The sequence below is a fragment of the Rhinolophus ferrumequinum genome, chromosome 12, assembly GCF_004115265.2.
Source record: "Rhinolophus ferrumequinum isolate MPI-CBG mRhiFer1 chromosome 12, mRhiFer1_v1.p, whole genome shotgun sequence".
Lineage (NCBI taxonomy): Eukaryota > Metazoa > Chordata > Mammalia > Chiroptera > Rhinolophidae > Rhinolophus > Rhinolophus ferrumequinum.
Genome location: NC_046295.1, coordinates 57,872,968 through 57,885,665, shown reverse-complemented (window position 1 = coordinate 57,885,665; position 12,698 = coordinate 57,872,968). Strand labels below are relative to the sequence as shown.

The 12,698-nt window shown below is 32.7% G+C and overlaps 1 pseudogene; it reads right to left on the bottom strand.

Annotated features, from left to right (window-relative positions):
• Window positions 1-9,803: 9,803 nt before the first annotated feature.
• LOC117032412 (60S ribosomal protein L27a-like) lies at window positions 9,804-10,257 on the bottom strand (annotated as a pseudogene).
• Between the last annotated feature and the right edge of the window lie 2,441 nt (window positions 10,258-12,698).

The following is a 12,698-nucleotide window of genomic DNA, read 5'->3' as shown; positions in this document are numbered from 1 at the left end:
GTTAATTTCAGATGCACGAAACAACATAGCGATTAGACATTTATACACTTCACCAAGTGATAACCCCAATAAATCTATCACCCTTCTGACACTGTACATACTTATTACAATATAATTGACTATCATCTCTATGCTGTACTTTACATCCCCATGACTGTGTGTTTTTGTTTCTATTATAGCTGACATTCAATATTTTATATTAGTTTCAGGCATACAGCATAGTGGTTAGACAATTACATGTTTTGTGAAGTGATCCCCCCAATAAGTCGAGTACCCACCTGGCACTATGCATAGTTTTTAGAATATCGTTGACTATATTCCCCATACTGTATTTTACATCCCCATAACTATTTTGTAACTACCAATTTGTACTTCTTAATCCCTTCACCTTTCTCACCCAGCCTCCCAACCTCTCTAGTTCAAACATTTTTACCTTTAAGCATCACAGGTCATCCCATTCGTTCTACCTCTTCTCTCTTCCAAAACTCTCCTCCCTTTTACAACTGATGTGGTAGGAAGAGAAACATTGAACTTTAAAACTAAATAAAATTAGAAAGCTGTAGATGCCTCTGCCATTTAAGAGAAGTAGAAATTTTTTATAAGTTGGTACTTGTTTTTTTCTGTTTGATATCATCATAAGTACATCAGTCAGTAACTTTCTCTTTTCATGTGAATTTTCCCTAAGAAACAATGATTTAAAAATAACATTAAAAACAATAGAAATGCTATACCATCTATATGTGCAATGAAATAAATGCTGTAAATTAAAAATGAAATCAGAAAAGAAAACTAAACCATCTGAGTATGTAACTAAACACTGAAAACAGATTAATTATTGGGTCAAAAGTAAAACCTAAAATGAAACTGCATTTTATCTAGCATATAATTAAGAGTAATGAATGCCTTACATATTAGAATGCCTACAATATAGAGCTAAAACAACTCTCAAAAGAAAATTAATTACATACATGCATAAGTGATAAAAAAGGAAAATAAATGAATTAAACTAATCAAAACCTAGTAAATGAAGAACAAAATAAAATAGGAGTAGAAAGCAAGACATAATAAACGTTAAAGTAGCAAAAAATGTATTAGAAAAACAGTATAACACACAAATAAAAAATCAGGTCCTTTGGAAAAAACAATATAATAGCTAAATCACTAACTAACATAAATCTGGAGAAAATAGGAAAAGAACAAATATGCAAAATCAATAATGGAAATAAACTATAAAAACAGAAAATTAAAATTAAAATACTCATAAGAAACCATCTTGCACAGCTCTCTACAAATATATTTGGAAACCTGGATATAATTTATTTTCAGAAATTCTAGAATTTCTGAAATTTAAATTCTAGAAGAGGAAGATAATCTAAATAGAATGATTCCCATGGAATAAAAAGATAACAAACCTTTTCCAAATGTATTGGCTCATATGATTTTAAGAAGAATTCTGACACAAAATTCTGTCAGATAATTCCAATGCTACTTAAACAGTATCAACATATTAGGTAAAACAAACAAATAATAAACTTACTAATTCTTGGTTTATGAAAATGTAATAAAACACCAGTATAATTACAATCAAAGAAACTAAAGACCAAACTCATTTATGACTAGTAAGTCTTCAGTGTTAATTTTTAGTAAATAAAATCCAGCAGAATATTAAATAAGGCATTGTGATTATGGATAATGTAATTCATCATATTAATGTATGTCACAAAAGTTTATAACAATCCTTGCCATAGTGGTAAGCTTTCAATAAAATGTATGTGTTCAGTAAGTGTGGGGTTAACACTTAGTGATTAATAAAATCACTAAAGGATTCGTCCTATGAGCATAAAACATGTTCATTCACTCTAGCATATTAAGGAAAGTAAGAAATATCCATAATCATGGCTATTACTTAACATTGTACTGAGGGTGATGTATAAATGCAGTTAGAGAATATAAAGAAAATTAGACACAAACTGTAAAAAGTAAATAAAAACATTACTGCTTTCATGTGATCTGATTTTATACTCAGAAAAATCAAGCACAATAAACTAAAATTTGTAAAAATACATACTAATTTAGAGAGCTAACATACAGTAGTACAAAATTAATGTATGAAAACACTTGGTGTCACATATTTTAGTACAACTACTTAGAAGATATTATAAAGACTCCTTTTTCATTAGCAGGAAAGATCAGATACCTAGCGATAAAGGTCTGTGCAAAGACCTGAATTTAAAAAGCACAGTGAAAAATTTGAATTAAGAAAAATTCTTCTAAGTCTGAAAAGCAAACAAGCAAAAATAATAAATGGAAATGCATTTCATGGTACTGTTTTAAAAAAAACACATACTGTCGCAAAGATAGCAATATTTGGAGTCTTAAGTGCAGGTTTTGTGTATCTTAGGGATAGTATCTCAATTCATTGGGGAGAAAACTATATGCATTTAATAAATGAGTTTTGAACAATCGAAGAACCAATTAGAAAAATCAAGTCAAATCCATACTGCACGCTAATTAAGAGAATGCATTTCTAATAAATCAAAGACTTAAAATACAGTTTTGAAAACTATAGTGTTATTAAAGAAAATGTAACAATTTTTTTTTATTAACTTTTGGATGACAAAGGTCTTCCTACGATTCAAAATCTCAGAAGATATTGAAGAAAAGATTGAGAAAGTTGACAACATAACAAAACAATCTTTATTTAAAAATAAGTCAAAAGATATTTGACAAAATTGGAAAACATCTATAAATTTTAATGCAGTGGATTAATCTCTTGCATATAGAGCATTTCTGCATATAGATTTTTAAAAGACCAAAAACACCTGTAAATATGGCCAGTGAATATCAACACTGTTTATGGAAAAATTTTTAAAAAGTTCTAAGACATAGTTATCAATGAAGAGTTTATTACAATAGGAAGTTCAATTTAAACTTGACTGAGGTATTAATTTCCACTTACTATATTGTAAAAGATATCCAAAACTTGTTACCAGAACTCGATATATTCTTTGGGCAGTATAATTTGATACATTCCTTATGGAGGTCAATTTATCACCATTTAACAATTTATAAGTTCACCTAGCCTTTGATTTAAAAATTCCAATCTGAGAATTTATCCTGGGCGTAAACAGACACAATGCATTGAAAATGATAAATGTTCTTTTCAGTACTGTTAGAAAAAAATGCAAAAGTTAGGAAATGCACATCCATAGCCTAAATGTCTGTCATCTAAGAACAAGTTAAATAAATTATATATTTAATCTATAAAATGGAATACAGTAAAGCTGGTAGAGGGGGCAGGAGGGGATCTTTTTAAATTGATATGTACTTTTCCAACATTTGTTTGGTAAGTAATAAATCAGTGTGCATAAGAGTGAGTTTTCATTTATGGATAAAGAGAAAAAAATAGTTTGTATTTAATTTGCTTATTTGTTCATTAGCATATTTCCAACAGGATACATGCAAATCCAATAGCAGGGAATGGGCCTTTCTTAGAGCAGAGGGGCGAAAGAGACTTTCCACTGCCGATTTTTTTTAAGATTTTCAGTTTTTAATCATATGAATGCATTATTTACTGAAAAAGTGAAACAGTAATAAATTAACAAACATTTTATAGCTCCCATTACCTTAATTTACTAATGGGGAAAAGAGTCCTCCTTCAAACTTAGGAATTAAAGGGACTATTATAATTTTATTTTTTTGAAGAGATGCAGAGGTATGTCCACTAGGTGTCCTCTGTTCCCTAGAGCCCAGTCTCAAGGGGACTCCACAGTTAATGTTGATTTTTTTTTTTTTTTTTTTTTTTTTTTTAATTAAAGTTTATTGGGGTGACAATTGTTAGTAAACTTACATAGATTTCAGGTGTACAATTCTGTATCACATCATCTATAAAACACATTGTGAGTTCACCACCCAGAGTCACTTCTTCCATCACCATATATTTGATCCCCCTTACCCTCATCTCCCACCCCCCACCCCCCTTACCCTCTGGTAACCACCAAACTATTGTCTGTGTAATGTTGATTTTTTACATTGCTCTGTGCTGGGAAAAGGAAACCCAGAGTAACTTCTACTTTAAATTTAGACAGAGTCCCAGAGTGTAGTTTGGGAAATGTGAAATTTGGCCTGAACAATTTATGTGTAACTTTAGTTTCTGCTCTGTGAGATGCAAAAATAATATAATACTCATTTTATTTAATTCAAACCTATAATGATATGAAAATTTCTAAATTTAAATATAACTCTTTTTAAAATACAGAATTATTAGTGTTTTAAAAATCTTATTCACTACTGCTGGGAGTATATATCGTTATATACCTTAGAAAACAATTTGGCCTATTATAGGTGAGGAATTGCATATACAAAGAATCAGCAAGTCTACTCCTACTTGGCCCAGACACCCTAACGGACATTCTGCACGTGTGTACCAGGAAACATACAGTAATATATATAGGGGTATTGCTGATAATAGAGAAAAAGTGGAAAAACACTGAAGTATGTGGACAGAAAAGTAAATAAATTTTGGCATGTTCACATGAAATACTATGCAGATGTGAAAAAGAATGAATTATAGCTATGTATACATATGTATATATTAAATAATTTTTAAGAGTAATTAATAAAAATAAATTCATTAAGCAAACATACCATATGACTCCATTTTTATAAATATCAAAAATATAAAAATACTAGGCAATATACACAATTTCATACAGTGAATATTTGAGGGAAGAACAGGGTAGGCTGGGAAGTGGATGGAATAAGGTAGGGGCCCAAAATATTGCTAATGTTAAATTTATTAATCAGGTGTTGGGTGGATGGTGTTTGTTCTATTTACAATAGTATTTTGTTTGCATAGATTAATTTATGTTAAAACACAGAAAATAAATCCGTAAACATTTTCTCAGGATTTGTTAGTGTTGATTATAATTCCTATTAAAAAAATGTGTTACCATGTGGCAAAAGTATTCTACTCCAGAAAAATCTCATTTAATAAACTTAACTGGAATTGCAATAACAAATACCATGGGGCTTCAGGTTCAAAGAATGAACCTGAAGCAATTTAGAAATAACATTAATTTGCGGATTCTAAAGAAAAGAATAAGTGAATGAACTAATCAGAAACAGTTTGGGAGACAATGAGGAAAAACTGAGGGTTGCTAGATGGGCGGGGGGGTGGGGGGGGGGGGGGGGGGGGGGGGGGGGGGGGGGGGGGGGATTGGAGGGCAGTCGGTGACCACAGGATGGCCACGGGGTTTGAAAATTAATCTGGGGAATGTAATTTGGTGGTTACCAGAGCGTAAGGGGGTTGGGGGGTGGGGGATGAGGGTGAGGGGGATCAAATGTATGGTGATGGAAGGGGAGCTGACTCTGGGTGGTGAACACACAGTGTGATTTATGGATGATGTGATACAGAATTGCACACCTGAAATCTATGTAATTTTACTAACAATTGTCACCCCAATAAATTAAAAATAAATTAAAAAAAAAATTAAAAAAAAAAACTATAGAAATGCTATACCATCTATATGTGCAATGAAATAAATGCTGTAAATTAAAAATGAAATCAGAAAAGAAAACTAAACCATCTGAGTATGTAACTAAACACTGAAAACAAATTAATTATTGGGTCAAAAGTATTTCTATTGTTTTTAATGTTATTTCAGCAATTCTAATTGAAATGAATAATGGCATGGAACGTGTTTCTCTCCTTTTTCAAGCTCTCCATTTTGAGTGTGAAATCATAGGTACCAAGGGCAGTAAGAGAAATTAGTTTTATTCCTGACAGATACTAAATGCTACCAAACCCAGACTGAGGGTAAATAATTGTGCACATAATTCAAAAGTTTTCTCACTTGCTTCAAAGGCAGTAGGAAAATAATTCTTACTGCCTCAGACACTGTTTAGGAAATTAAATAACTGGCTAGTAAGTGGTGGAAATGGAGTTTGAATTTGGTTTGACTCTTAGCTTGCCAGCCTAACATAACAACTCTGCCTTGTAAATACTTCATATTTTGTGACAAGGCTATCATTTAATCCTCATAAGAGAGGAAGACAAAGACAGGCAGGAATCTTCAGGAGCCAATACAGAACCCAAATGATAAATTGTGTCCACACATGTAGTTTATTCCCATTTGAAAAAAAGGACATTAATAATTAAAGAGATGTAATGACTTAACTATGCTCAAAACTGTTTATTTCCTCTGCAGTGCGGCTGTCTGCTTACTGAGAAGCCATCCTCAACCCCCTCTCTATACTTTCTGTAACTCCCATCCTTCATCTCTTATCCTGATATTTTCTTCACTTTCCATCTAAAAGTTTTAATTTAGCATTAGGGCATTTCTCATTCCACCTCCCTTCATTGGTAGATTTAAAAAGTAACCACCAAAATATGCTGGTGTTTTACTGTCAATAGTAAAACTTTAAATATTTATCAGAGTTTATATTTCTTTTTAAAATTCAAAATATTAATCATATTTACAACAGAGGCTATTTCCGTGGAATGATGGGGTACATTTAAGATTTACCTTTCTATCTCCAAGTTGACCTTATTTGAATTCTTTTTCATTCTAAATTGAAGAGTCTGTGAAAAGTTGCCAAAGCATTCCTTTTCATTTTCATCAGAATGTATCATCCACCATATTTCTGACAGCCAGATTAATTTATCATTTGTTTTAATAAGCTTTTTAGAAGGGCCAACTCTGTACCCAAAACCCTTTTTAATATGTTATTTTTAAGAAGTCTGGAAATATATACTGATACATTCATTTTAAATAATAAAGTACCTGGATAACATCCATTACTAAAGGAAATCAAGTTTTGATTTTTACCGGCATGCTTTATTGTATCTTCTAAAGTGAAAGTAGTTGAGCAATTGTTTTGAATAATTCTTCACAAAGAAGAAGGAAGGGAAGAAATTAGGAAGAAAGGGATGAAAAAATATTTCTATTTGCTTAACCCGAACCCCATACTTTTAGATAAGTACTGGATTTTATTGCCTTTGATTTTTAGATAGGCATTGGTATTTATTATCCTTTTCTATGGCATTATTATTTAAATGAGTGTTGGAAGAGAAACCTAAGCAATACTAGAAGAAAATACATAAAGAGAGTGAATGAAGAAATTCTGAAACAGGAATAAAGGAACGAAAAGCTAGAGTGACCACCAGAAATGAAATGAAGTTCCCTCCCTGTAACGAATTTAGCAAATGGTAGAGAGACAGCATGATAAGTAGGACATGATTATAAGGTTATATGCTTTTCCTAAAAAAAAAAAAAAAAATAGCAAGGAGATAATAATTATGTTGAAGGAGATCGGAAACATGTTTTGGACTAACCTTAATACTCATGAATATTGTATCTGGTTAATCCAATGAAAAAGTATACTTTTTATTGGTAGGGTTGTACAAGTGAAGTTTTAGGCCTCTTTCAGTGAGAAAAATCACAAAATTGGATTGTCTATTCTAGACAGATGTTTACCTGTGAGCAAATGAATTCAGAAGATTAAGCATCTCAGGAATTTCTAGTATTTCTGTTCATTCTACATTCTTTATAGTGGCTATATGTATAACATTTGATGTTGAGTAAACAGTATAAATTGGACTCAGTACTGATCACGTATTTCAGATATTCCCAAGAGCTCTGAAAATGGGCATATGCTAGCCAGAATTATTCTACACTACTAGTTATTTTGGGAAATAATGCAATAAATTCTTATATTAGTATGAAATAAGAACATACATAATTAGAAATTTAATATTAAAACCATATTTTCTCTGTATATGAACTTTATTAATATGAAGTTGATTATTTTTATTTAAGTAACTTTTATTATCAGTTCATTGTAAATAGTCTTAGTTTTGTTATGTGAATTTTAAATTTTGTAATAAAACTTGGATTTACCTTCATAAACATAGAATTGCATATTATTTGTAATTCAGAAAATCCTGAATTTACTCTGCTGCTGTAAAATATAAAGAAGTTTGTATTATGAGATCCTGCCATTTTGTCTCTAGGTAAGTGTCCCCAAGAGAGAGACATTTAACCTCAGGATGCCCACTAAGAATAGTGCTCCTTTCCTGAGTGAATTGTTTCTGTGTGGTCCCTTGGATCAACTCAGGTCTGTAAGAGTCCTTTCCCAGAATGTTTAGAACAGGAACTAGGAAGAGAATCCATTCTCCCCTGGGAGGTAGCCACTTAAGTGAAACTAAGGAATTCATGATGACTGTGCAAAAAGCATGCAATGGCCAAAAATAAAGCTAATTCGCAGAAAGAGCGAGCTCTGAGACTGTGAAAGACAGCAGTCTAAGATGTTAAGTAGTTTACCTTGTTTGTTTATACTTGATCAATATTTGTATCATGCAAGTTTCAATTCAAAATTATCCTTTCCAATCATGAACACAAAACATTCTCCCCTCTGCCCTATAAGAGGTGGGATTACACACTGTTTAAGAACTTGGAAAAAAAGACAGTAGACGAACTTTGTATTGGAGAATACAAATTGTGACCCTGTTTACACAAATGACATCGTATCACATGAATTGAAAATATGGCAAGGACACTTACTTGCTCAACAATATTTCTTCAATGCTGTTTTGGGACACTGAGTCCTGGTTTGCTTTTTAAATGGCTGAATAGATTTACCTAGCAGGGACTTTTCTGTTTGCCAGTCCTGCCAACTTCATCCTGCAGTTGCAAAGATAAATAATTTGTATTTAACCAGATTAGATCCTCTTTGATCCAAAATAGGCAGCAACAAATGTGAAAGGTAGAATTGTAAGAAAAGACATACCACTTAAAACTATTGAAAACATATAGTGCAAAATAGTTTATTTCACTTACTGTTTTTCCCCTAAATTGTTATTTTTTGGCTGTTATCAAAAGAGAAGGCTGTGGAAATTATAAGGAAGAGGGAATGATAGGTTCTGAATTGGAGGATGAGGCATGTGGCTTTATTTTTTTCATATTAACCTAGTTATTTAATATCTCTGAGTATCACATAAATGGAAACAGTGGTATCTGCTCTACCAACAACGTATGTTTGTTGTAAAATCTGATGAGGACAAATTTGGTGACAGAATTTGGTTAGCCGTAAAAGATTGTAGTGGAATCTAATTTTATATGTTTGTTACACTATGAATTTGAATATATTATGAAATAAAACTATATCTCCATCAACATATGCATATATAATTTATATTGAAATGTTACACAACCATTTCCTTAAATCATGAGTAGATATAGTGGACTGATACAGTTGCTATTATTATAGACCTCAGCACAAAGATTCTGTGTATTCAGAACTTACTTCTCTTTCCAATTAAAAGAATGATTTATAATCCTCATGTTTTTTTGTTCACATTGCTATAAAAATCTCAAACCTAACTGTTTAGTGTATTAAAGGAATTAATTGCTTTTCTGTTCTTTATCTCTCATTTCTGCTACATCGTAACAATTCTTGTTTTTGTCATTACATTTATGGTCTTTCCTTAGCAATTAGGAAGATTCCCAATGACTACCGGAACAATGGCTTATAAGTGTATTTTAAGCATCCGTATTTTTTAAAACTGACTTTTTGAGGTTTTACATTTATTATAGGTATTGTAAAAGATGATTCAACAAAAAGTATGAATCCGTTTAATTTCACATTTCTCAGAAGTTTTTGGACTAGTATGAAGGAAATCAAAACTTCTCAACATTTTCCTTACATGTTAATCACTTCTATTATTATTATTGTTATTATTAATTTTTATTTTTTGAAGAGAAAAACACTTGAGCATTTAATGAACATCCTTCCATGTGGCTTCAAGCTACCAGGACACAGGCCTCTCCAACGCCCTTAATCTTCTCCTCAGCTCTTCTGCTGAAGAATTTGGCCTTCAGATGACGGGCTGCTTTGGGAGCTTTCCTTTTCCCAGAACTTGGCAGTAAGTAGCCTGATCGTGCCACGGCAGTGATAGGAGCAGCTCCAGTCTTGTTTTTGGCAGCATTTACCCATGTCTGCTCACTGACCAAGGTTCACAGTTTGTCAAGGTTGAGTTTTGGGCAGACGCTCTGGTTCCTCTTTAAATGGTAATACCTCACACCAACTTTCCCAAAGTAATCTGGGGGATACTTGTCAAAGTTGATCGATCCTGTGATGATGACTGCTACCAGCATTACCTCGGTTTCCTGGGTGCTTCCAGTGCTTACCAGTGTGGCCTTGGTCATGGCTCACGTGGCCCCAGAGTTTCCGGGTCTTCCGTGGTCTGGATAGCATGTTGACAGCTGAAATGAAAGAGCCTCACATTATTTTTTGAATGTGCAAAGCGCTGCAGAACATCTGAAGTAGACCAGGGAGTAAAGACTTTTGTTCTGAAGAACTATCGTTTTTGTTTTGTGTTTTTTTCCTGACATTCTTCAGTTCCTCTACTTGGGCATGCTGTCTCGTATATGCTGTCTAGAAACTATATATCTCACCACTACCTCTTAGAACACCTAGGGTGTATTCATCTTCATTTCACTTGCTAGGTGACTTGTACAATGTGAATCCAGGATTGCAGCTCTATCTGTGTTAATGACCAGTGTCACACCCGGCACATATCACAGTCCATAGTTCAAAGACAGCCATCAAATAATATTTGTCGGAAAGATCAACTTGAGCCTAATTCTCATTTAGTAGTAAAAAATGAAATGAAATATAATCTTAGAAGAAGATGGTCAAAAGTGATCAAAGTAAAATACAGGGTCTGGAGAGCCATACGTAATATTTAAAAATTTGTTGAAAAAAACAAAAGAGAAAGTGAAAAAATAGTAGGCTTAGTGTTGAGCACCCACTAAGCGTTTTTGTTTGTTTTTTAGTTTCAGGTGAACGAAGCAACATATACCTCATAAAGTGTTAACTCCAATAAGTATTACCCATCTGACATAGTTATTAAATAGTCATTACATAGTACATAGTTATTACAATATTATTGACTATATTCCCTATGTTGTACAAAAGCGCATGACTTTTTAAAAATTATAGTTGACATTCAGTTTTATATTAGTTTCAAATGTACAGCATAGTGGTTAGACATTTATATAATTTATGAAGTGATACCCCCAATAAATCTAGTACCCATCTAACACAATACATAGTTTCTACAATATTATTGACTATATTCCCCATGAGCACCCACTAAGTTTTAAATAAGCCAACAAACTGGATTGTAAGTGGATTTGGTAACATGGATATCAGGAATACTGGAATTGATCTCACAGTTTATTTTCCGGGTTTTTTAAACAGAAGATTCAAATACTTTTCCAGCAGTGTGTGTGTAAGGCTGATTAAAATGAGTAACTTTCAAACAGATGCCTTGACATATCGATGTGATGTGATCAGGGGAAGAGAAAGAAGGAAATAGTACTTTTCCTGAAATGCCACCTAAGCTGAAGCCTGACTGATTTGTACAGCAGTTATGTGAGGAGAAACTTACAGATTGGAGTATGTTACACAAATAAATATATCATTCAGAAATTGCAAGATGATACAAAGAATTTTCTGAAAAACAGGCTAAAAACCTCATCCCCAAACTGTCAAAAATCCATCTTAATGCTCTAAGTAACATAGCTTATTGAATATCAGAATTTAGGAATGTTATTTTTAACCCAAAATATGCTGAGAGTTGCATTCGAAATGAATATGTTCTCAGAGAAACCTCTCCAGAGACTCATTGAGAATGATTCGAAGAGGTATACATAAGAAGAGTGCTGTTTACAATGCACTCTATGAACAGGAAAATAAACATTTGAGAAAGACGACCTAATTGGTCACATTTCTATGAAAAAATACTGAACAAAATTCAATTCGTGTGGTTACAAAGGTCTTTTAATTTGTATCTTTACATAAACTCACTGTCTTCTGCATCAATCACTGTGGGAAGCCATAATCAGGAACTCATAGGATTTTGAGAGGGAGTGGAACACGAGATATTGCATGCAAAGCCTTTAGAACTGGTCATGTGGGTATGGCACATAATAAGCCTGAGCACAAACTAGCTGGTAGTAGATTAGTAGTAATAGTGGTAGTAGTAAAGCTTTGGCATAGCTACAATTTTATCCAATTTACATCATAAATCCACAACTTTTCAATGAAAAAAGAAGAGACAGAGATATATAAAGTAGGTCTTTACTAGAGAATAAAGAAAGCCTAATTAATAGAAATCCTTTTCTCACAGATAAGAAGTGTTGTCTGTGAGACGCCATCATTAAATGTACGCTTTGTTTACCTTTTCCAGTAATTTCCTTACAGACTTAACCAGCTTGCTGTCATTCTTTATATTTGTGTCACTTGGTATCCAAAGAAGAATCCATGTTGGTATCCAAAGAAGAATCCCCAAATAATGTGTGTACTAGGGGAAACATTTTACCATTAAGCCAAAATTAGTAATGCGAATCAGATTCACTTTTACGCTACGTTAACTAAGTGTAGATGTCTTTCATAATTGTTGGTATCCTGCTTCTAAATGGTGATACAACCTAAAACTAAAGAAAATGAGTTATCCATTTAAGTTTCTGGGGTTGGAGGACAGGCAACTTATAAACTATGCAAGTAGGAATGGAATTAAGATAATGAGCAATATGTGATAGGTCGGCCAGTAAAGGAACACGTATGGTCAGGCAAGTTAAGAAAGTTTTTATTGTAAGAGAGAAAAGTATATTGGGCTGATCAAAGGCCAC